The sequence below is a fragment of the Melanotaenia boesemani genome, chromosome 2 (genome assembly GCF_017639745.1).
Source record: "Melanotaenia boesemani isolate fMelBoe1 chromosome 2, fMelBoe1.pri, whole genome shotgun sequence".
In the NCBI taxonomy this organism is placed as follows: Eukaryota; Metazoa; Chordata; class Actinopteri; order Atheriniformes; family Melanotaeniidae; genus Melanotaenia; species Melanotaenia boesemani.
The window spans coordinates 21455216-21478102 of NC_055683.1; the positions used below are offsets into that span (position 1 = coordinate 21455216).

General features: G+C 38.3%; 1 protein-coding gene across 1 annotated transcript in view; it reads left to right on the top strand.

Moving 5' to 3' along the window:
* The window catches only part of LOC121656100 (immunoglobulin mu heavy chain-like), a 74475-nt gene that overhangs the window by 12205 nt on the left and 39383 nt on the right, over window positions 1-22887 (top strand).

Sequence of the window (22887 nt, forward strand, 5' to 3'; positions counted from 1 at the left end):
ACAACACATTTCCACAATGACTTTAACTGGATGTGTAACACTTCTGTTCACAATCATTTCTGGTGAATATGACTTCTGCAGTCCTCTGTTTTCTAGTTCTGTGTTTTCTGCTCTCATCACACTGCTTTTCTTCCAGGTGTTTGCAGTCAAACTCTCACAGAGTCTGAACCAGCGGTAAAGAGACATGGAGAATCCCACAAACTGACCTGTACATATGCAGGAATATCTGATGACTCTGCTCCTATCAGCTGGATCAGACAAGCTGAAGGAAAAGGACTGGAATGGGTTGCCTACATTTCTGCTCCCAGAGGAGCCACTAAAACTTATTCCTCATCTGTCAAGAATCGCTTCACTATTTCAAGAGACAATGACAAGGATCAAGTGTATCTGCAGATGAGCAGCTTGACAGCTGAAGACTCTGCAGTTTATTATTGTGCTCGACGCCACAGTGATACAGGAAGCCACAGAGCTGAACAAAAACACTGCAGCTGTTACTATGATGCTCCCAAACTACTATAGATAATTCCTGCAAACACCATTCCATTTAATACGATTTTAAGTCCTTTTTCTAAAGTTGATAATTTCCTCTTCATGAGACAGAAGAAAAATAAATAACCATGTTTTACCCATCTGATGGCACAAATTGAACCAATAATGACATTTTTACCATGTTGTTGTTGTTTCAACATTTCAGACCCAAGCAAGTATATTTCTGACCTCTATGGACTAAACAAGATAAATTAATTAAGCAAAAATAAGATGAGAGTAGTGTTTTATACATTTTTAATCTAAAAATATATAACAGTGTTGTGCAGCATCTTGGTTAACCATGTGTTGTAGTTTTAAAGTGCTATATAAATAAATATGGTAAAGTAACAATCAGTTTATATAAATTATTCTGCATTATGATTTGTAGGCTAGATTTGTAATTTATATATTTCAGTTTTCTGAAACCTGATGTTCAAACAACCTGTTATTTATTTCAGTGCCATAAAAATAGTTCATTTTTACATGAACCTAAATATTTCAATGTAAAGCTAAGTAACAAGAAGTAACTTATATTACTTATTAATAAAAGAGGGAGTAAAAACAGGCCTGGAAGTAGCAGCAGACGCTCTTCCCTTTGTGAAAACACAACTGTGAGGTGGAGTCAGTCCAAAAAGTTTCTATATGCTGACATCAGTGGGACTGACAGACAGCATCTGATCCAGTTTAATATGGACTACAGGAGAGGGATGCAGCTTTTGACCATTTGACGATTTTACCTTTGCACACATTTTTGTTTCCAACAGGTGTTGATGGTCTTGACTTTGAGTCTGAATCAGTGATTAAAGAACCAGCAGAATCCCACAAACTGGTCTGTACAGCCTCTGGATTCATGTTCAGCCAATCCAGTTAACTCCAGCATATGTGATTAAATTTGTGCCAACAGGATAAAGAAAGACTGTCCTTCTGTCCAAGCAGCGCTATGGACAGAAACTAGAGTCACAATTTCAGCAGAGTGGCTCTAGGAGTCTGTGGCAGGAACTAAGAACCATGACGGACTACAAAACACCATCTTCCAGATCGGTGAATGCAGACGCTTCTCTGGCAAACGAGCTAAACACCTTTTATGCTGGTTTGAGGCTGCAGCTCACAGCGCTAACAGTGTTAGCAGTGTTAAAAGTGCTTTAGGCAGCACACTAGTGGAGCATACCGGAGAGGTGAACGAACAATGATTTAAGTTATAAATAAGAAAACAGCTAGAATATTGTAGTAAACTACTTGAAGCAGGTGATGTGGAAAAATAGTTGAGAGGTAAAAAGAGCTCTGGACGCCAGTTTGATGGATAAGAAAAATGGTTTATTAGAAAAAGTGACATCTTAAACAGACATCCTGAGTTTACCTCTGACACCTCCTCTGAGCTTAACCTTCCTTTAGGCTAAATTAACTTATGGAGCGTTTCCTATGGTTAATCCATAATTGACTTCACTCAGTTTAAGTAATACTTTCTACTCTGAAGGTCATTGTGTTTGCTAGATCCATGTGATACTGACAGAAATACACCTTTATGCCTAAATGTGCTCTTATATCTAAATCTAATTATACTACTTACATAATGCTGATAATGAGACACTACAATATAATAATCTGTTAAATGCTCAACTTCCACTGTGTTACTTGTGTTGAACGAATGATAAATACTTTATTAACCTCTGGAGGGAAATCAGAACGGTGGTTGGGGAAATGGCAAGTTTTATTTATTTTATTGATTCTTTTCAATACTTTTACACCTTCAATTCTTTCAGAAACTGAGAGTTTTGTTTTTCATTGCTGCACCAAAATTGCTGCACTTTTATTATATAAATCACTTTCTGCTGTTTCCTGTATGAAAAGCATTTTATAAATTAATTTAATCTGATTAAAACAAACATCTCTCCAGCTGTCACATCTCTCTGTCTCTCACTCTCATTATTAGGTGACACATCAACATGTTAACATCACACAAAGGAAACATTTGTTACCTAATTACAGTGTAAATAAAGAGCCATTTTCTACCTGCTCAACACTGATTAGTTTTCTACAATTATTATTATTATTATTATTATTATTATTATTACAATGTGTCATTACTGCTGATAAACCCGGATGCTCCACTTTTCATCTCCTCCTCCTGCAACTCTGACCATCACTCACATGCAAGAGCAGCCCGACCACTAAACCATGACACATTTAATCCACTAAGGATTTTTACTGTAACAAAGTGTGTGTGCTCTTTAATTGCTCTTACCATCCCTGCTATGGACTATTCTTGTTTTTGTGGTGGTTTGTTGATTCGAGAGCGCCACCTCTCAGAGGTAGTAAACAAATGCTACTGGCTGTTCTTAAACTTTACAAATTAATGAACCACACGCTTGTTTGAACATACATGCTCTGTTGTTTCTGTTATAAATAAGTGTAACAAGTGGGTTTGCAGCACTTTTTCAGAATTACAGCACACTGCACTTCCTAAGACAGCAAGTTAACCAGTGGCCCACAAATAAGACGGCTGCTGCTGCCTGACGCCTCAGCTGAAGCTGCTGTGTGGATTCATCGTCTGGATTTGAATCTGACAGCAGAAAAAACAAAAGATCTGGATCACATGATGCAAAAAGATTAAAAATAAACATTCATGTTTCCACAAACACAAGAAGGTTGGGGTGAAATTAGTAACCATGGATGAAAAATGGTTTAAGGAACATTGGGTTTAAAATGTAGAACAAGTCTTCAACATGTCCTGATGTCAATCCAGCTGAGCGTCTCTGAGACATGCTGGACAAACACATTTCTGCTTTACTTTGCTTTTTGTTGTTAATTACAATTAAATACGAATGCTAGTGTTGTACAACCGAAGGCTTTTTATCTTATTATCTTTTCTGATTTCAGCAGGTAAAAGTCTGCTGTGAAAAGTACAGATTATAAAATATTGTTGCACATAGGAAATAATACAGTAAATGTGTTTATGTAGAAATATGTTATACTTGTAAGTTAACTTTGATAAGTTAATAGACATCACACCTGTACTGCATAGCTGCTAGTAGCATTAACTCACCCAAAACATCTCATTATTACACCAGAACTTATTTCTTGTGTAAGTAAACAGCCGCCAGAGTAAGAAACTCTTTTCTCTTTGTTTGAGCTACTCAGGTTGTTTTATTGTTCCAGAGCTGTCAGACCTGGAAATGTGTTTTATATACAGGACACATTTCTGTTATATTTTATATTTTGTCTGTTTTGAAAGTTTTCTCTGATTTAGCAAATTTCCAGTTTTATCTGGCTGAGTGTGATTGTGTATAATTAGATTCTTTCTGATTTCAGCAGGTAAGTGTGTGCAGGTCCATTTATGACCTGTAGGGGGCAGTAAAAGTCTGGTTTTAATCCCACTTTCTGTGTAATCAGACAGTTACAGCAGGTCATCTCAGCAGTGATACATGACACATGAAAACTAAAAGTTTACTTTAGAAATGAAAAGTTAATGAAGAAGTTATGTAGAGTTTTGTAATTATTTATTTTATCATGGAAAAGTTCACCACTATTGTCTTCTGCGTTTTATCATTCAGATATATGTGTTAGCAGAACTATAGCGTAAATAAAGTCTGAACCAATTTAATTCTTCCTGTGGGGAGAAGTTTATGCAAAAGTCAGATCTTTAGCCTCTTTTTATCAATCTGCTGAGACACACAGTTTACATGATGGAGTATAGAACAGCTCTGCTGGTTTTAACTATCTGCTGGACATGTGAAAATGTTAAATGATCCCTGAGTCTAATTTAAAAAAAATGGTAAAGTATGACTTATTGTTACGGCCCCCCCGCTAGGGATCGGGGAGAACGCAGCAAAAACAATCAAGTCCAGATATAAAAGGAAACAAGTATTTTATTTCCACACAACACAAAACAAAACCCACAGACACAAACCACACCGGGAGCCTTAAAGATAACAGAAATGATCCTAGGAAAGAAAAACCCGGAAATATCTACAATTACAAATAAACAAACGAAAAGAGTCCTTTTTCAGGTGTTATATTTAAACAGTAACCCAACAAAAACAACCAGAAAGCCTGGGAGTATTCCTCTATGAAAAGAAACAAAGAAACACAGCTAAGAAACGCAGGGCAAACAACAAAACAATTAATCCCAAAAGCAAAGGTTCATTCACGATACACAAAGTTAATTGAGAGAGTCTTTTCACCTCACACAAACAAACCAGCAAGCTCAGTATCCAGTGTCCAATGTTTTACCATCCAATTCACACAGTCTCTTTCTCAGTCCAAAGCCACCCTTGGCGCACTGGTGTTAACCAACCACACAGCCGCCCCGACAGGTTGATACTGTCTGGCTTTTATGGGCAAGCAGTTCATCAGGGAAGCGTTGGCGTCCAATCCGGCCTTCGAGGGGAGGGAACCAGGAGAGAGTCTAGCCAATCCTGGGAGTGCTGCAGCACAGCAGCTCTGCACACCTGCAAACGCTGTCCAGGGGGCCTGGGGCCGTAACACTTATTTATTTATTAATATTTTCCACTAAAATGTGTTAATGGTCAGAATCTGAACTAAAAGCAAAGCAACCTGCTGCTGAAATAAGATTGACAGAAACATGAAATTAACAAATAAAAGAAACACAAACACACTTATATTTAAAGTTGCATAAACATTTTTTTAATCTGACCTGAGCCAAAACTTAGAGAAAAAAATATGTTTCAGATACTTGCAGAAAGTTTCTTTCTCTATTGTCAGGCTGGAGTCATTTAGTCTATAAATATACATTTCTAAGTTATTATTAATCAGTGACATTGACAGTGACAGAAAATATCTGAAGAAATTATGAACTGCAATCTGTTTTGCTGAATGATGCATCATTCTTCTGCAGACTGAACCTAAATCTTTACCACTTTTATATTTCAGCAATTTAACTCCAAACGCTAATACAAATAAAAATGTAAATCCAGTCTCCTCCCCCTCCAACTATCTGTATATCCTTCAGATCAGGATTTCCAGCTGCAGTCCCAGTAGTCGCCATGAGAGCTGTACAAAGTGTTTTCATCTTGGCTCTAATTTCAGGTGAGTCTGTGTCCTGCTGAGGGGAAGAAAATAACTTTCTAATGTCTGCTGTCATCTAAACTGTGTTTCTTTCAGCTGCTCGGGGTCAGTCCCTCACCTCCTCTGAGCCAGTGGTCCACAGACCAGGAGAATCAGTCACTCTGTCCTGTAAAGTACAAGGACTTTCTCTTGCTTGGCTGCACTGGATCCGACAGAAACCAGGAAAAGGACTAGAATGGATCGGACGCATTGAAGGCCAGTTTTCCATCACCAAAGACTCTTCCCAGAATCGTGTGTTTTTGACAGTGAAAAGTCTCAAACAAGACGATTCTGCAGTTTATTATTGTGCATGAGAGACACAGTGACACAAGAAGCAGAAACACAGAACAAAAACTGATCAACACACGTGTGTGTGTGTGTGAGAGGCAGTGAAGCGATTCAGTGTTTAAAAACATCTCATCTTAAAGACTGATTGTTAACAATGGATCATGTTACAAACAGTAAAAGTTTCATAGTTTACTTCACTGTATTTGTAAGAAAACAACTTTACTGCAAACATAATAAACATGAATTTATTAGTAGTAAAACCAACCTGTTAGTACCAGAAAACGTAGCAGCCCTGGAGTTAACTAGCTGGATGAAAACGTTTCTAAGCTTTAGGACAGAAACTCAAAACAATCTTTATTTTATTATGCATGAAATTTAATTTTAGCAAAATAATTTTTCTAAAGCTGTATCTCAAAACATACAAATAAATTGAATATGAAGAGTGTGTCAGGTGTGGCAGTGAGAGGACAGCAGGGTTCACATTAGTTCAGTTTCTGGTAGCATCAGAGAAGGAGCTCTAAGACCGGCCACATGTTCAGGACCATTTTAAAATAAAATGTTTTAGGCAACAGACGTTCTAGATAAACTAAACACAGCAAAATTCATCATATGAAAAAACATTTTTATATTGTGTAAATCCATCTAAATTATGAAAATATTTCAATCTCTTCAAATTTTGTTTTTAAAAAGAAGACAGATTATATTAATTAATAAATGATTTCTGTTATAAATGGAGCTTATCTCTGATTTTAATTTGACATTTTCCTTTTAATTTAGCTTGAATCACTTAGTGCTTCATAATAAAACCACCAATTAATTAAGATATTCATCAATTTCAGCAACAGTAGCACATGAGAATCACTGCTGCTGCTCAGTAAACTTTCACTCATTTGTACTCAAGTGGTGAGAACTAAAAACCAAGTCAGTGTCTTTTCTCCACCACCTGTCCTGTGAGAAGGAGTCAATGGGAAACTTAAATATCTTCCACTTCTACATATCTGACTGCAGTGATGACAGAACGGTGGACACTTAGGTTAACGTGAGACTCTGACTCTGACACAGTCTGAACTAGTTGTTAAACAGCTTTGAGAATCTAACAGACCGACCTGCACAACCTCTGGATTCACATTCAGCAGCTAAGTGACGAACTGGATCAAACAGGCAGTTAGAAAAAGACTGGAGTGAATTACTTATATCAGCACTGGTGGCACAGCACTGTAATCTAAGTCCATTAAAAGCTGGTTCACCATCTCCAGAGACAAGAACAGACAGCAGGTTCATCTGCAGATGAACAGTCTGAAGATTCTACCGATTCTACCGATTGTACCGTACAGTAACTAGATTCAGTTAAACAGCTGTACAAAATCCCACAGTACATCTTTACTAATATCATAAAACCTGAGAACAAAATAACAATTTATTTATTAGGGTCCGAGCCATACAAAGTATGGCGAAACCCTATTGTAGTTGAAATGTTTATTCTTCTAAGCGACAAAACGCCAAATTTGACCTCCTAAACACCCATGAAAAGTTGTGAAATTTGGCACACACATCAAGACCCGAGCAAATTTCGATATTCTAAGGTCCGCATACACTTCAATGCAAAAATGGCTCAACAGCGCCACCTACAGACCAAAAAAATCCCCAAATGAATGGGGTCCCAAAAGTCTACTTTGACGTAGGAAGACGAAACTCGGCACACACGTGTAACACCCTGAGCGGAGCAAAAAAGTCAATCAAACATCTGTTGCCATGGCAACGGGGTGCCCACCATCTTGGCGTGTAAGGCCATTTTTTTTGCGTTTTTTTCACTTTACACACATCGTATTTGAACGAACTAGTCTGAGGGGATTCGTGCGAGTGACTCCAAACTTGGTGGGAAGCTTCCTGACAAGTTGGGGACCAAACGATATTCAAATCATTCTAATAGCAGAAAGCGTGTTACCGTGGCAACCGACGGAAAAACGCCTTCTCGCCATGAAACACGGTTTGCTCATATCTCCATAGAAATACATGGGATCTGCACCAAAGTTCACAGTATTCATACCTGTAACACCCCAAGTCCAGCAAAGAAGTCAATCGAACACCTGTTGCCATGGAAACGGGGTGGCCGCCACCTTGGATTTCACTGCCATTTGAACGAACTAGTCTGAGGGGATTCGTGCGACCGACTCCAAACTTGGTGGGAAGCTTCCTGACAAGTTGGGGACCAAACGCTATTCAAATCTTTCTAATAGCAGAAAGCATGTTACCGTGGCAACCGACGGAAAAACGCCTTCTCGCCATGAAACACGGTTTGCTCATATCTCTATAGGAATACATGGGAACGGCACCAAACATAACAGGATTCCTACTTGTTGGGTCCGTAACGCATTACACCACCTGTTGTCATGGCAACATCGGGTGGCGGGGTCCAGGCCGCTCGGACCCGATGGGTGCCGCTTGCGGCTTTAATTTATGTTACAGTTTTTATGAAAATGAGGCAAACTTTTAAAACTAAGAGATTACAGCAAATGAATTCAGAAAGAGTTTAACAATATTTACCACTTCTTCTATATCAAAGCCAAATGCACATTAATGAATAAATAGCATTCTTCAATACATATTTAAGAATTTGGAGTAACTGTACAGTTTTCATTATTAAAAGAGAATAAGACAGCCAGTGTTTCTGATTTAACAGTTAAATTAGAAATGACTGAAGCTTCACTAGAAAAGAAGGAATAGACCTTCAAACTGAATATTTAAATGATCACCTGTAAATGAATAATTTTCTCCTTTCATTAGAAGAAAAAAAACTTTTTTATTTTAGATACAATGAATTCTTAAAGTCTCTTTCGCTCAACTGCTCAGGCTAGAAAAAGATCAAACACATTAGAAAGGAGAAACTTCTTTGTTGCTTGAGTCTTTTCTGGTTTTATTTAACTCATACAGTCCTGCACTCTTCTTTCTAAATTACAAATTAACATTTATTACCCAAATCGCAACCCTGGCTACATCCTTCATCTTTACAGCTGCAGTTTTATGTCTCTCTCTCCTAATTAAAGAGGAGATAAATCAGATGTGCTGTTGCAAACAGTCTTCAACAGACAGAAATGTTGCTTTAGACTGGTCACCCAACACGATGAAGAACTAACTATTTCCAAACATCTTCAAAGACAAAAACTCATCAGTCAAAAAATAAATAAATAAAAAATGGAGATGAATCATAGTCGAAGCTGTAGATTTTACCGTCCATTCAGAATAATACAGACAGGAACAAAACAAGCAGTCCAGCATCTTCTTGTTAGTGAGGGTTAAGAAAAAGCATGTTTACCTGCTTCTACAGCAAATCTAATTTGAGCAAAGTCACATGCTTCAAATTAGTGATGTCAGTTTTCACTCTATCATTTAAAACTAACTCAGTCCGTAAAATGCTGCCTCATGATGAGGAAAACATTTGCATATGAGCCTGATTTTGATCAGTTAAATCCAGCAATATGCAAATAAAGGTTACTCAAAAGGAAGTGTGTGTCTGTGTGTCAGTGAGAGGACAGCAGAGTTCAGATCTGTTCATCTTCAACATCATCATGTTCTCTGTAGCTCTGATGCTGCTGCTGGCAGCCGGTGAGGAGATTTCAGTAGATTCACACTAATAATCAATTCAGAAAAACATAATATTCTGATGAATGATGGAGATGATGTTACTCTGTGTTTCTACAGGTGTGTACAGTATAGATCTCATCCAGCCAGACTCAAAGGTTGTGCAGCCTGGACAGTCTTTGTCCATCACCTGTCGGGTCTCCGGTTATTCTGTGAATGACAGCTATGCAACAGGTTGGATCAGACAGCATGAAAGAAAACCAATGGATTGGATTTTTGATATGTGGGGTGGTGAAAACTTCTACCAAAATGATGCTCTGAAGAAGTTCAGCTACAGCAGAGACACGTCTGCAGGAACAGTAACAATAACAGGACAGAATCTGCAGCCTGAAGACACAGCTGTTTATTACTGTGTGAGACGCCACACAGTGATACAAACCACAAACATGTCTGAACAAAAACTCAGCAGCCACCAGGAAAGTCTAGATTTTTCCACTATCTGTGTGATAAGACAGTTAAAGCAGGTCCTTTTAACAACAATGCTTGAACCATGGAAGCAAACAAACACAAAGGAAGTTAGTAAATAGTTTCATTACATTTTATTTTATAAGGATGAAAAAAATTAAATAGTTGTCAAAATGAAAGTTAAGCAAAATATTTGATTGTTGACTTTGTCCTTTTTATTTAATGTTAAAGATTATCATGACTGTCGTCTTCGACCTTTTTTCTGTATTAATGAAATTAAATGAAAAATACTTAATTCCAGGGGAAAATGCATAAAGTCTTTAAAAGTTAAATAAAACTTTAAAAAGAGTGAGGTCATAATTAAAGTGATGATGATGATGCAGAGCTTCTTCATTGACTGAAACCTGATCGTTCCATAAAACTCATGCAGTTTATCTTTGTGGTCATTAAACAAGCTGCAGCTTAACTCACACAGTCTGAACCATGGAATGAATATCAGCTGGTTGCAGGATGAACCAGCATTAAAATTACAATAAATATTTTTACTTTAGAGATAACTTTCAGTTCCTACATGGTTAGTCTCATGTTGAGGTTCCAAGGTTTTCCTGATGTCAGGCTTAAAAAATTGTTACATATTTTTTTCATTTTACAGGTGTGAAGTGTGAATTGCTGACACAGCCAGTCTCTGTGCAGCCTCTGCAGCCAGGTCAACATCTGACCATCACCTGTCAGGTCTCTTATTCTTTTGGTAGCTACTGGACACACTGGATCAGGCAGCCTGAGGGGAAAGGACTGGAGTGGATTAGTGCAGACACAACTGTCAAAGATTCATTAAAGAATAAGTTCAGTGTAAACTTAGACTCCTCCAGCAAAACAGTGACTCTGAATGGACAGAATATGCAACCTGAAGACACAGCTGTGTATTACTGTGCGAGAGCCACAGTAACACAAACCATCAGCAGACCTGAACAAAAACCTCTCAGAGCCTGAACACTTTAACATTTCCATCTGTCATGATCACAGTTTAAGTTCTTGTTTTTAGTTATTAGGGTCATGTCAGTCCTGTGTTTCTTTCTGTGTCCTGCTCATTCGTTTACCTGGTCTGATTGTTCATTCACCTCATCTGTGTCTAGTTAGTCCTCTCTGTATTTATACCTCTTGTTTCAGGTTTCCTTTGTCACATCATCAGTTACAAAGGTTACTGAGTTTTTTGCTTTTTTGATTTATGGATTAAACCCTTTTTATCTGCATTCCATCTGACTCCTGCCTCTCCGTCCTGCATTTGGGTCCACATTTCTGCCAAACAATGATATTTCCAAGACAGAGATCATGTTTTTGGTGTCATTGGTCTGTCTGTTAGTGATATAACTCAGAGTTATGAAGTTATGAGTTTTATAATGTTTTTAGAAAAAGTCAAATGGAATACAGAACAAGTGATTACTTTTTGGGGCTGATGTGGATCACTGTCTGGATCCAGGAATTTTTAAATGATCCGTTACAAGTGAAGACTGCAGTTTATTATTGTGCTTGAGCGCATGTGGTGTGCAGGTTTCTCTCTCTCCTTCAGACATGAAGAATAATCACTGAAGTGATTTACAAAATTAAAAATGTCTTATCTTGTAGAAAGAACTCTTGTGAGATTGCTATGATTAGCAAAATTGTAGTTAATTCTTCATAAACTTGCACCATTGTTAATGTGGAGAACGGACATGTAACTTAACTTGTTGCTAAAAATCAGTAAATGTGAAATGATGGAGGTTAAACATAGAGAGAAAAAAGTTATAAAAAAATGATAAAACACTTCAAGTCATTTCTGCCTCTTGATGTTTGATCATTCCTTGATCAGTCTTTGTCCTCCTTTCATTCAATTTCTCCTCCTCCTATCAAGCAACTCTCTTCTTTCTCTCTCTAGCTGATTGCTCTCCTGTTGTTTCTGAACCTCTGAGTTCTTTGAGTTTTTTAACTTGCCCACAAGGAAGCCTGATTTACTCTCTGCATCCAGTTGAGAGCAGGCTCCTCCTGGAGAAGGGATCTGTTTCATTTACCAAATGTTTCTCCATCCTCTTTTTTAGAATATAAGATTTAACATTTGTAAACATCCCTGTAGTTAGAACCATTTAAAAATGCACAATTAAAGCATTGATCAATCATTAAACAGTAAAATGAACAACCACAAAAACTAAGTATAAACAATACTTATGAAAAGGATTAGAAAAACGCAATACTTGAAATCAGCTAAACTGATTAAACGTCTAAATCCTGATGACTATAACTATCTGTCTCCCTATATATACATATATTACCCCTCAATTTGTTTATTAAATTTCAAAATCACAAATCAAAAGCAACATACATATACACACACATACATATAACATCAATGAAATATAAATAAACAATATATGTGTAAACTATTTCTCAACAAAAAGTAAGGCAACAACAGCAAAAAACACAAAAAACATATATATATATATATATACATATATATATATATATATGTATATATATATATATATATATATATATATATATATATATATATATATATATATATATAATGTAATTAAATAAATAAATAAATAAATTTACAAATTTAAATTAAAATGAAAACACAGTAAATAGTTCTTGCTGCTGGCTGCAAATGAGACAGTCCCAGGTCCAATGGTAACTAAGAAGGATAATGAGACCATTACTCAGGATTTTCTGGGAAGACCAGCTTCCCAATATGTTCAAAAAAAGGGCCCCATATCCTTGAAAATTTCTCCTGGGAACCCTTCAACAAGTATCTAATTTTTTCTAATTTGGCAAAATAAAGGACATCTTTTACCCAGTGAAAATGTGATGGTGGTGTAGCCGATTTCCATTTTCATCAGCCATCGCGCTAATAAGCTAACAAAGGCTATGAAAGACCTCTCCTCTAAAGAAAATGATGCAGTTGCAGAAATTACACCAAACAATGCTGTGACTGCATTAGATTCCATTCTCTTCCCTGTGACTTCACTCAAAGTGTCAAAAATCCTCTGCCAGTAAGAAGACAGAACAGAGCATGACCAAAACTCATTGATCTGTGGAACTGTAACTTATATTGTATAAATTGTAAATTAACAAAAATGTAATTCTTCTGTAAAGTAACTTTGAGGTGGAGGCTTTAAAATAAGCCCGTATGGGTTTTCTGCCTCTCCCTGCACTTGTACTGTTTTTTTATATAAATAATCTTTGTATTATGTCTTTTAACATGTGCTAAATAAATAAAACAAAACAAAACATATAAATATGTGAAGCTGCAGCTAGATGGCACTGATCACAGGTCGGATCAACATCCTTATATATTTTTGAAAGCTTGACCTTTGTTAAATGTGTTTGGTGCAAAACTTTGCACTGAATCAAGCCATGTTTTGCACAAACTGAAGAATGGTGCACCTTGTTCAGAATATTTCCCCACATGTCGTCATCAAACACTACTCCCAGATCATCTTCCCAGAGTGCTTTAATGGAGGCCAAAGAGGCCATTCGTAATGAATGGATCTGAGAGTAGATAAGTGAGATTACACCTTTAAATGTAGATGTCGGTTTCAGGAATGTATCTACAGGGGAGTCAGGAGGCATGGCAGGAAACTGAGGGAACCTATGAGCAACAAAACTGCGCACCTGTAGGTATCTAAAAAAGTGTCGCTTAGAGAGGGAGAATTTCTCAGACAGCTTCTCAAAAGATATAAATATATTATCAATATGAAGATCCTTAAATGATCTGATACCTTGACTTGGCCAGGCATCAAATGCATGATCCATTAATGATGGAGGAAAGATATGATTGGCAGTTATTGAGGCTAATATTGAATACGTTTGAAGACCGTAACACCGTCTAAACTGATTCCAAACTTTCAAGGAAGTTCTCACAACAACATTTTTGGTATAGGCTGTGGCAGGACATTTAATGGGCGAGTGGGCTAAGGCAGAGAGAGAGACTGCCCCACAGGAAGCACGTTCCATTCTCAACCATATAAGTGAAGCGAGTTCTGAGTTATAATGTAACCAAAAGTGGGCATTTTGAGTTCAGCAGCCCAATAATAAAATCTCAAATTGGGCAAAGCCATTCCCCCCAAACCTTTTGGCCTCTGTAAGAACTGCTTGCGTAATCGTGGAGTTTTCTTGTTCCAAATAAAATCTGAGATGGTTGCATCTAGTATACGGAAAAATAATTGCAGAAGAAAAACTGGTATACACTGAAATAAATATAGAAACCGAGGAAGAATATTCATCTTGATACTATTAATCCGAGCAGCTAATGACAGGGTCAACACTGACCAACGCTCAAAGTCTTTTTGCACCTGAGTTAAAAGAGTTTAGCAATCTTAAACAATAAAGTGTGCAGTGGGTAGTCGCGGGCAGCCTTATTAAGAGGAAGAAGTTCACTTTTACATAAATTTAATTTGTAACCGGATACAGATCCAAATAAATCAAGAAGAGAGAGAGCAGCTGGAATAGACACTGCAAAATCTGTTATAAAGAGGAGAAGATCGTCTGCATATAAGGATACTTTCTGTTCTTGACTACAACTTACAATGCCCTTAATTCGAGAATCAGTACGGAGTGCAATCGAAAGGGGCTCAATAGCCAAAGCAAATAAAAGAGGACAACCCTAACGCGTAGAACGATGCAGTGGGAAATATGACTACTGATTATTATTAGTTCTTACTGAATTCAAGGGAGATGAGTACAGGAGTTTCACCCAAGAAATAAAATTTTTCCAAAAACCAAATTTATCTAAGGTGTAAAATAAATACTCCCATTCAACACGGTCAAAGGCCTTTTCGGCGTCTAAAGAGATAATCGCTTGTGGTAAAGTAGTAGGTGGGAGATTATAAATAGTGTTGAAAAGACGTCTCAAATTAAAAAAACGAATGCCTATTTTTAATGAACCCCGTCTGATCAAGGGAAATTATACTTGGTAAAACAGTTTCCAATCTAAGAGCAAGCATCTTGGATAATAACTTAAAATCTACATTTAACAGACTAATCGGTCTATAAGATGAACAGCTGAGAGGGTCTTTGTCCTTTTTTGAAAATAAGAGATATTGATGCCTGAGTAAGAGTAGGGGGCAATTTAGAAATGGCAAAAGATTCATTAAACATGTCAATCAGGACAGGAGCTAGTTTGTGTTGAAAACATCTATAAAATTCTAGCGGAAAACCATCTAGCCCTGGACATTTACCAGCCTGCATTGATTTAATGGCACCAAAAAGTTCAGTAGCAGTCACTGGTTTTTCTAATTGTTCTGCAATATCTGAACTGACCTGAGGAATTTCCAGAGAGGAAAAAAAATCTACCAAACTCCTGCATGCCTGCATTAGTCTCTGATGACTATAGTGAGGTATAATAGTCTCTAAATTCATCACTGATTTTTAGAGGGCCTGAAGTTGTATGAATTTTGGGAATTTGATGGGAAGAGATTGTTTGGCGCAACTGGTGGGCCAACAGTCTGCTTGCTTTGTCACCCTGTTCAAAGTATGTGCTACTAGTTTTATGCAATAAAATGATCTGCGGCCAGTGTGTTGAATTCAGACTCTGCCATGAAGTGCTCTTTGTATATGTCAGAACTAGGGGAAATGGCATACATAGTGTCCAGTTGAGCAATGTGCTTAGTAAGAGTTGAAATCTTTTCCCTCTTTTTGTGTCTCTCATGGCTCACATAAGAAATTACCTGCCCTCTAATATATGCTTTTAAAGTTTCCCACAAGACAGATGCAGAAATGTCAGGGGTCCTGTTAGTACTCAAAAATAAATCAATCTGGTTTGACATCGTATCAGTAAAATTTACATCTGACAACAAGAGCGTGTAAAACGCCATGGACATCATGAACGGACGCGACCTCTAAACCGAATTCTAAGTGTAACAGGAGAATGATCTGAAATAACTACGGGTTCATACAAACAGGAGGTAGGAGTAACCCCTGGGAGAAGTCTGTCATCTAATAAAAAATAATCTATCCGAGTAAATGTATGATGTACTGGAGAGAAAAATGAGTAGGCTTTATTGGTGGGATTAACGCCACGGATCTGATATTGAAAATGCTTTCATGAAGTCTTTAATGATTTTAGCTGATTTTGAGAGAGTAACAACTTTTGTGGAGGAGCGGTCTAAATTTGGGCTTAACCAGCAATTAAAATCCCCCCCTAAGATGAGTGAATGAGAGGACATATCTGGAATATTAGAGAAAAGCTGTCTGAAAAACACTGCATCATCCCAGTTTGGGGCATACACATTCACTAAATGCAATGATGTATCATATAAGGTGCCAGTGACAATCAAATATCTACCATTTGGATCAGACACCACCTTAGAACAGATAAATGGGACTGATTTGTGCAATAAAATTGTAACTCCCCTGGACTTGCTACGAAATGAGGAGTAAAAAGTTTGGCCAATCCACCTAGTCTTAATTTGACAGATAACAGTAGGTTTAAAGTGTTTCCTGAAGAAAAATTACCTGAGCTCCTAAATGCTGCAGAGGATTTAACACTTTGGTGCGCTTAACTGGAGAGTTGAGACCCTTGCAGTTCCAAGAGACAAATTTGAGTTCACCACCATCAAAGTTTGGGTTTATCCTGGGTTAAACCATTTACAGGGTAACCAATGAGTTGAACTAGCCTGTGACAATGATAAGTGAACAATCATCACAGCAGCATCAATGAAACACACAGTTGTCAAGCAGCTAAAACAAACACAAAACAACACAAAACAACTACCACAAAAAAATAACAAAAAGGAACACTACACACCCCTGTCCCACCCCAGTGCTAGCATCCACCCAATTAATATGCACACAAATAAGTATCAGGAAAAAACCTGGCACACTCCATGATAGCCCCAACCAAAAATGTGTAGAGCTACCTGAGAGACACTTGACTCAGAAATAAAAATTGCACAAGTGTACTTGAGTGATTTGAAGAAAAGTAAGACAACAATACCTAATAATAGTAATGGCTTTCCTATCAGAAGTTAACTTAATTACAAACTATTATAGTAAACAAAAATGTCACTAAGAAAATTGAGATAATACCATTTAAAGTGAAATAATGTAAAAGGAACCATTAATGTCTTTCAAACATAACGTGATGTAACACAATGCAAAGAACTGGCATTTATCATTAACAAAGACAAAAATTCCCCGGAACAACATAACTGACTATATACAACCTATATGGTCCTCGCCATATTGCGAGCTATCCCCAGGTCTTTTTAATGAAATTGCCAGCCACGGAAGGGTTGTCAAACCGCTGCAAAGTCCCATCTGGCAAAGTTATCCTCAGTATCGCAGGATAGAGAAGTCCAAACTTCACCTCCGGAAGAGAGCGCAGTGTGATCTTAACAGGGCCAAACGCGGCTCGCTTCTTAGCAACAGAGGATGTAAAGTTTGGAAATAAAACCCTTTGGTCCTTATATAACAGTGGGGAAGACTCACCCGCGCGCTGTAGAATCATGTTGCAAGTATGAAAGAAATGTACTAGCACTACAAATGGCCGAGGTGGGGCTCCTTTTTCATTCAGTCCCAGTAAGTCCTGTAGCATCCCGGCAACAAAATCAGTGGCGCGGGGTCCCTCCACTCCCTCCGGTACACCAACCACACGAATATTATTTCTTCTTGATCTGCTTTCTAAATGCTCGCACTTTTCATCCAGACGGCTCACCCGGGCAGTTAGCGTGCTGACTGTGGCTTCCAGCTCGCTTATCCGGGAGTCATGGTCGTTAGCGGCCTGCTCGAGATCTTTCACGGCCGCTTCATGGGAGTCGACTACACGCTGAAGTGTTCAATCGAGGCTTTTAGTTCTTCTCTCACAGATGAAATTTCAGAGCGCAGATTGATGGACATGTCGTCTATTTTAGCAAAAATGTCGTTCTTCAAAGAATCTATCATGGTCTTTAGCATTGTAGCATCAAAAGTAGCGTCATCACAAGCTGCCGTCGACGTTGTTGGTTCAGGCACTAGCGGTGTTCTGCCGCCTGTTTTCGGAGCATATTGTTTTTGATGAGATTTGTGCATTTTCAGACCCCTGAATCGAAATCTTTTGTACAGAAAAGCCTTTAACCACTTTAGAAATAGCCACAAGGAGTTAGTTTGAGAAAGTACATTTCCAAAAAAGGTATAAAAGTCAAGTTCTCTCAGAGCTACGGAGGACGTGTCTAATCTTCACCACACTCCATCTATATACATATACAGCAGTAGCGGTTTAAAAGTTCCCCTGTTTCCATGATGGGTCCTTGACTGGTTCTTGACTGGTCCTTGACTGGTCCTTGACTGATCCTTGGCCGATCCTTCACAGGTCTGTGGGGGTAATGTAATCCCCCGCAATGACGTCGTCAGCGAGGCTCTGCCCCTAAGCAGCCCAAGTAAAAAAACAGCTGCAATCCCTCTTTTGTCCACGGGGAGGAGCAGTGATTTGATCTTGCTGCTCTCTAAACAGTTTATAATGAGCTGTGTCGCTCATTTGTTGCATTTTTGCCAACATTTAAAAAATGATTTGATTTGAAAATGGCGTCAAATAAATGTATCAAAAAAGCCGACATGTGTAGCTAATGGTGTTATGAGGCAAAGCACAACCTCCTCAAGTCGGCTAAGTGGTGAATGTCACTAGCAGCGAGCTTTCTAAACATCCCGAGGAGCGCTGCCAGCGGTCATTTGACTGCAACGTAAGTTATTCACAGTGGGGGTTGATACAGCTGCTGCATAACTGAATATTGACAAAATCATAACGTAATATCGGCAGGTAAAAATAACATAATACTGATAATGTGTAAAGCAGGGATCACAAAAGTCCGGACCCAGCCCAACCTATATTCTGAATTAGGCCTCAAAGTGCTATTATCCTAAGTAGATAAGTAAATAAATGGTTTATACTGTGAAATGAAGTGTCCCTGGATTTTATTCATAGCGATCTAGTGATAAAACGTGATAAAACGTCATACAACTGTGTCTCAGCGGTGGGACAGCTGCCTGCCTGCTGTCTGAAGCAGGCACATGCACAAAGGCTGGTAGGAATGACAGGAACCAGCAGCCTATCATCACACAGGGTTTGTGATCTTACAGCCAATCAGAAGCAGAGTAGGGCGGGCATTTATTACAAGTCCGTAGCCTTGTTATATACGACAGTTTGGCTGAGAAAGAGTCTCCCTGAGCGGCTCTGTGGAAGTTTAGACGTGCTAAACTGCTCGTAAATATTGATGTGTTTACTTTTCCAAACAAGTAAGCAGGTAAAACTATAGACAACAACTATATAATAAAAGTCCTAAAATACCAGGTTCAGCCGTTTAGTTTTTAATACACTATAAGCATGATAGCATGACTGGCGGTCATCAAAAGACCGCTGGCGGCGCTTCCAGTGTTTAACACTAGAAAACCCAGAGATTTCTTATCCCTCTACCATGCCCAGAGTACAACCAAAAGGCTGCCCAGTTTGAAATTAACAATTCAATGGCCAACAATTAGCACCTTTACATTTGTAAACACAGCCATTACCTGCCGTTAGCTGTTCAAGCATACTCCTTGGGGGGAGGAGTGTGCTTGAAAAGAGCCTTGTGGACTGTGTTGTATAGTTTCACTCACCACAAACGGTATTTGTGCTTTTGACCATTTCTCACATTTTCATGTACCCTTTATTGAGCATTGGTCATGTGAGTTTTCATCGTCATCACACTATTGTACGCCCAGCTTGCTTTCAAGTGAGAGATTATCACGTTTCTGTTTCCACAAAGGCAAGAAGGAAAGCATAATCAAGTATTTCAAATGAGAGATAATTACATTCCTTTTGACCTGGGAACAGAAAAGCAAAATCAATTTAATGTTCCTCACTTCCTAATATGGTGCAACAAGGTTCACAGTCCTCAATGTTTTTAGTAAAAAAAAAAAATTTAAAAAACACCTTACTAACAGGGTGGAATGGAACATAACAGAGTGGAACAGAATATAACAGGGTGGAAAATATTTGTTCCCAATTCCAAATAAAAACGCTTCAATGGCCAGATGATCAGCAATGAATAAAGATTTTTCTACAGTGATCCAGATTTTTTGTTTGTTGTTTTTTTTGTTTTACATTTTAGATTTTGTAAGAGATGGGTGTGTTTTAACAACAGCAGTTTTATCCGTGACTTTAATCGATAATTATTATCATTATCCAGTGTATAAAAATGTTGGTGTAAAAACGCCAAAGATAGATAAGCATGATGCTGAACTTCGGTGGTCTTAGCTCCTGGTTTGGTGTGTCTTGTTCTGTTTATTATCATTCTGAAAGGTATACCAAGTTGTGGGCTGCATATATGCAGCCCACAACTTGAACAAAGGCTAAATTCCTCAACATTCGCACTTGCTCCATAAAATTACCATCTCCAAGGCTCCTCCACCACCACTTTGACTATGGATTGATAAGTAAATGAGCCGCAGTTTTGTAATTGTTGCATTGTCAAAACAGTTCTGTTAGTGTTGTCACACAAAATTCAGTAGACTAGTTGGTTCCTATGCAGTGAATTTACATGTTATTACAAAAATACACAATAATAAAATAGGCAAGTGGCAAGATTAGAATAATGTTATAAGTTCTGCGCAAAGACTCCTTTTTCATTTTCCAAAACAAAACTGACATAAACAATCTTGAAAAAAATGTGCACGTAGGCTATGAGGAAAGAATGAATGCAAGGAAGTAGGGACTGGTTGAATAAACACGGTTTAACTGGACGCCTAAGCGAGCGCGTTGCAGGATGGCTCCAGATTTTATTGTCAAATGGTTCCAGGTCAACCAAGTCCGAACTGCTTAGAGCAGAGTCCTGCACGGTTCCGTTTTGCTACGCATACCTGCCCTAACCCGTTAGAATGACTCCCGAACCCGACTCGTCACCAATGTATTTATTCCATTTAAATCCGAACCAGACTGATGTTTAACCCGCGACCCGAGCCATTAACGCATCATTGCCATGCTGCACTGCTTCTTTTCCATTATTATAGCCTATTGTTGTTTTATCATTGTGTTAATCTAAAACACATAGATAGCCTATGAATGTTTATTTTAAGCTTGCTCAACATTTTTAAAACAGCTTTATATTCCTCTGACTGAACCATTTCAGAGTGAAGACTAAACCAGACCAGTGTGTTTTATTTTGCCACTGAGAGGGTATTTATAATAGGCTACTCGGAGATTGCTGTGCTTTAACAAAATGTAATCCACCTTTCCTGGCAGCAGCTGTGTTCTCCGTTCCTGGACTACAAATCCGGCGGCAGAAAACTCTGCTGCGCAAATACCAGCGTAAAATAAACTTTCATATATTTTCTCTGTGTTGTTGTAGTATATTCAGATGATAAAACAACAATATAATAAAAAAGAAGACTTGGAAGGAGGAACAGCGGTGCAGTAGGCTATGGCACACGTTAACGTTAAAAAGCACACTGCTTGTTGTAAATACTTGGTTTATGCTTTAAGAGGTAAATATTTTGGTTAACATGTTGAAGAAATATCGTTGTTTCTTTTTTCATCTCTTGCTATGCTATTGAATTTGGCAACATTAACATGGAAATTCACTGCATTAGGACCGACTAGCCTACTGAATTTCTGGTAGCATGACAACACAAACTGGACTCGTTTGACCACTCTTACCCAATGTGCAACAATCACAAAACTGGGTCACTTGTTCAGCTGCCTCATTGCGGCTCATTTACGTATCAATCCACAGTCAAAGTGGTGGTGGAGGAGCCTAAGAGATGGTAATTTTCTGGAGCAAGTGCGAATGTTGAAGAAGACGCATGTTCAAGTTGGGGGCTGCATACAGTACCTTTTGGAATGGTAATCAGAGCGTGTCGGGGAATAGCCCACCTGGAGGGGTGACGTAATCGGGATTCCCGGCGAGCAGGAAGTCGCAGCACAGCGAGTGTTGGATGTCCCCCCGCGATTAGACACATTGAAGTGGAAGAAATTATCTCCGATCCTGCGTGGGGCTTTTATCTGTCGCCCTGTCTTCTTATGGAGGTGAAATAAATAATATGAGAATAAAATAACCCTTCCTAGCTACCTCAAACACATTCTGTGTTGCTTGATCCAAATCTGATTTGTCTATGTTAATAATGCTAATATTAAAAGATTAATCAGTATGATAAATACATCCTATTGAGAATAGAGCTAGGGGCTGTGATCCAGTATTTGAAAGGTTTTATTAACCTACTAGCATTCATTTCTGAATAAAACAATTGGCAGCGCACAAGCATGTTACAATTTCACATTCCACGTCAAACGATGATTATGTATTAAGTTTTATGCATTTTTATGAATTGTGACTGGCCATCAGAGGTGCTTTGAGTGGCGCCTCTGCCGGTCAGTGTAAATTCAGATAAAATCTGACAGACTACGGGCGATGAGAAGTCTGTGAGAGAAGCGCCATCTTCTGGGTCTACCCTATATTACAAGGAATGGGTGGAGTTTGATTAAAACATCGACACTCCCAGGAGAAGGAGGGGGCCTCTCTGGCGGCTGGAAGTTGGAAGGCAGCTGGCTGGAACTGGAATGGAACTGGGCTGGAAGCCGGCAGGTATTCGGCTGGCTTTCAGCTTGGATGGGAACTTTTAAACCGCTACTACTGTATTACAAAGGATAAATGATGTGGACATGATTTGATATGAAAGATCAAAATCCAATAACATACAAGTATAATTGATAGCTGAGAAAATGTCTGTTTTTCCTCATATCTAATCTGGCATTCCTTTCTCAGATCTGAGTACGTCATGAGTACTAATTAGAAAAGTCTGATTCAGGAGATTAACAAAAGCTCACTCTGATAAAAGTATAAGGAATTTAAGTTCAAGTCAAGTCTTTCTTATAGGATATGGGGGGACCTAACAAAAGTGATCTATGTCTTTAGGATTTAAAGAAAGGGGGGGCTTAGCCCTCAAGAGATGGCATACAACGGTGCTCCTTTTTGGCATCAG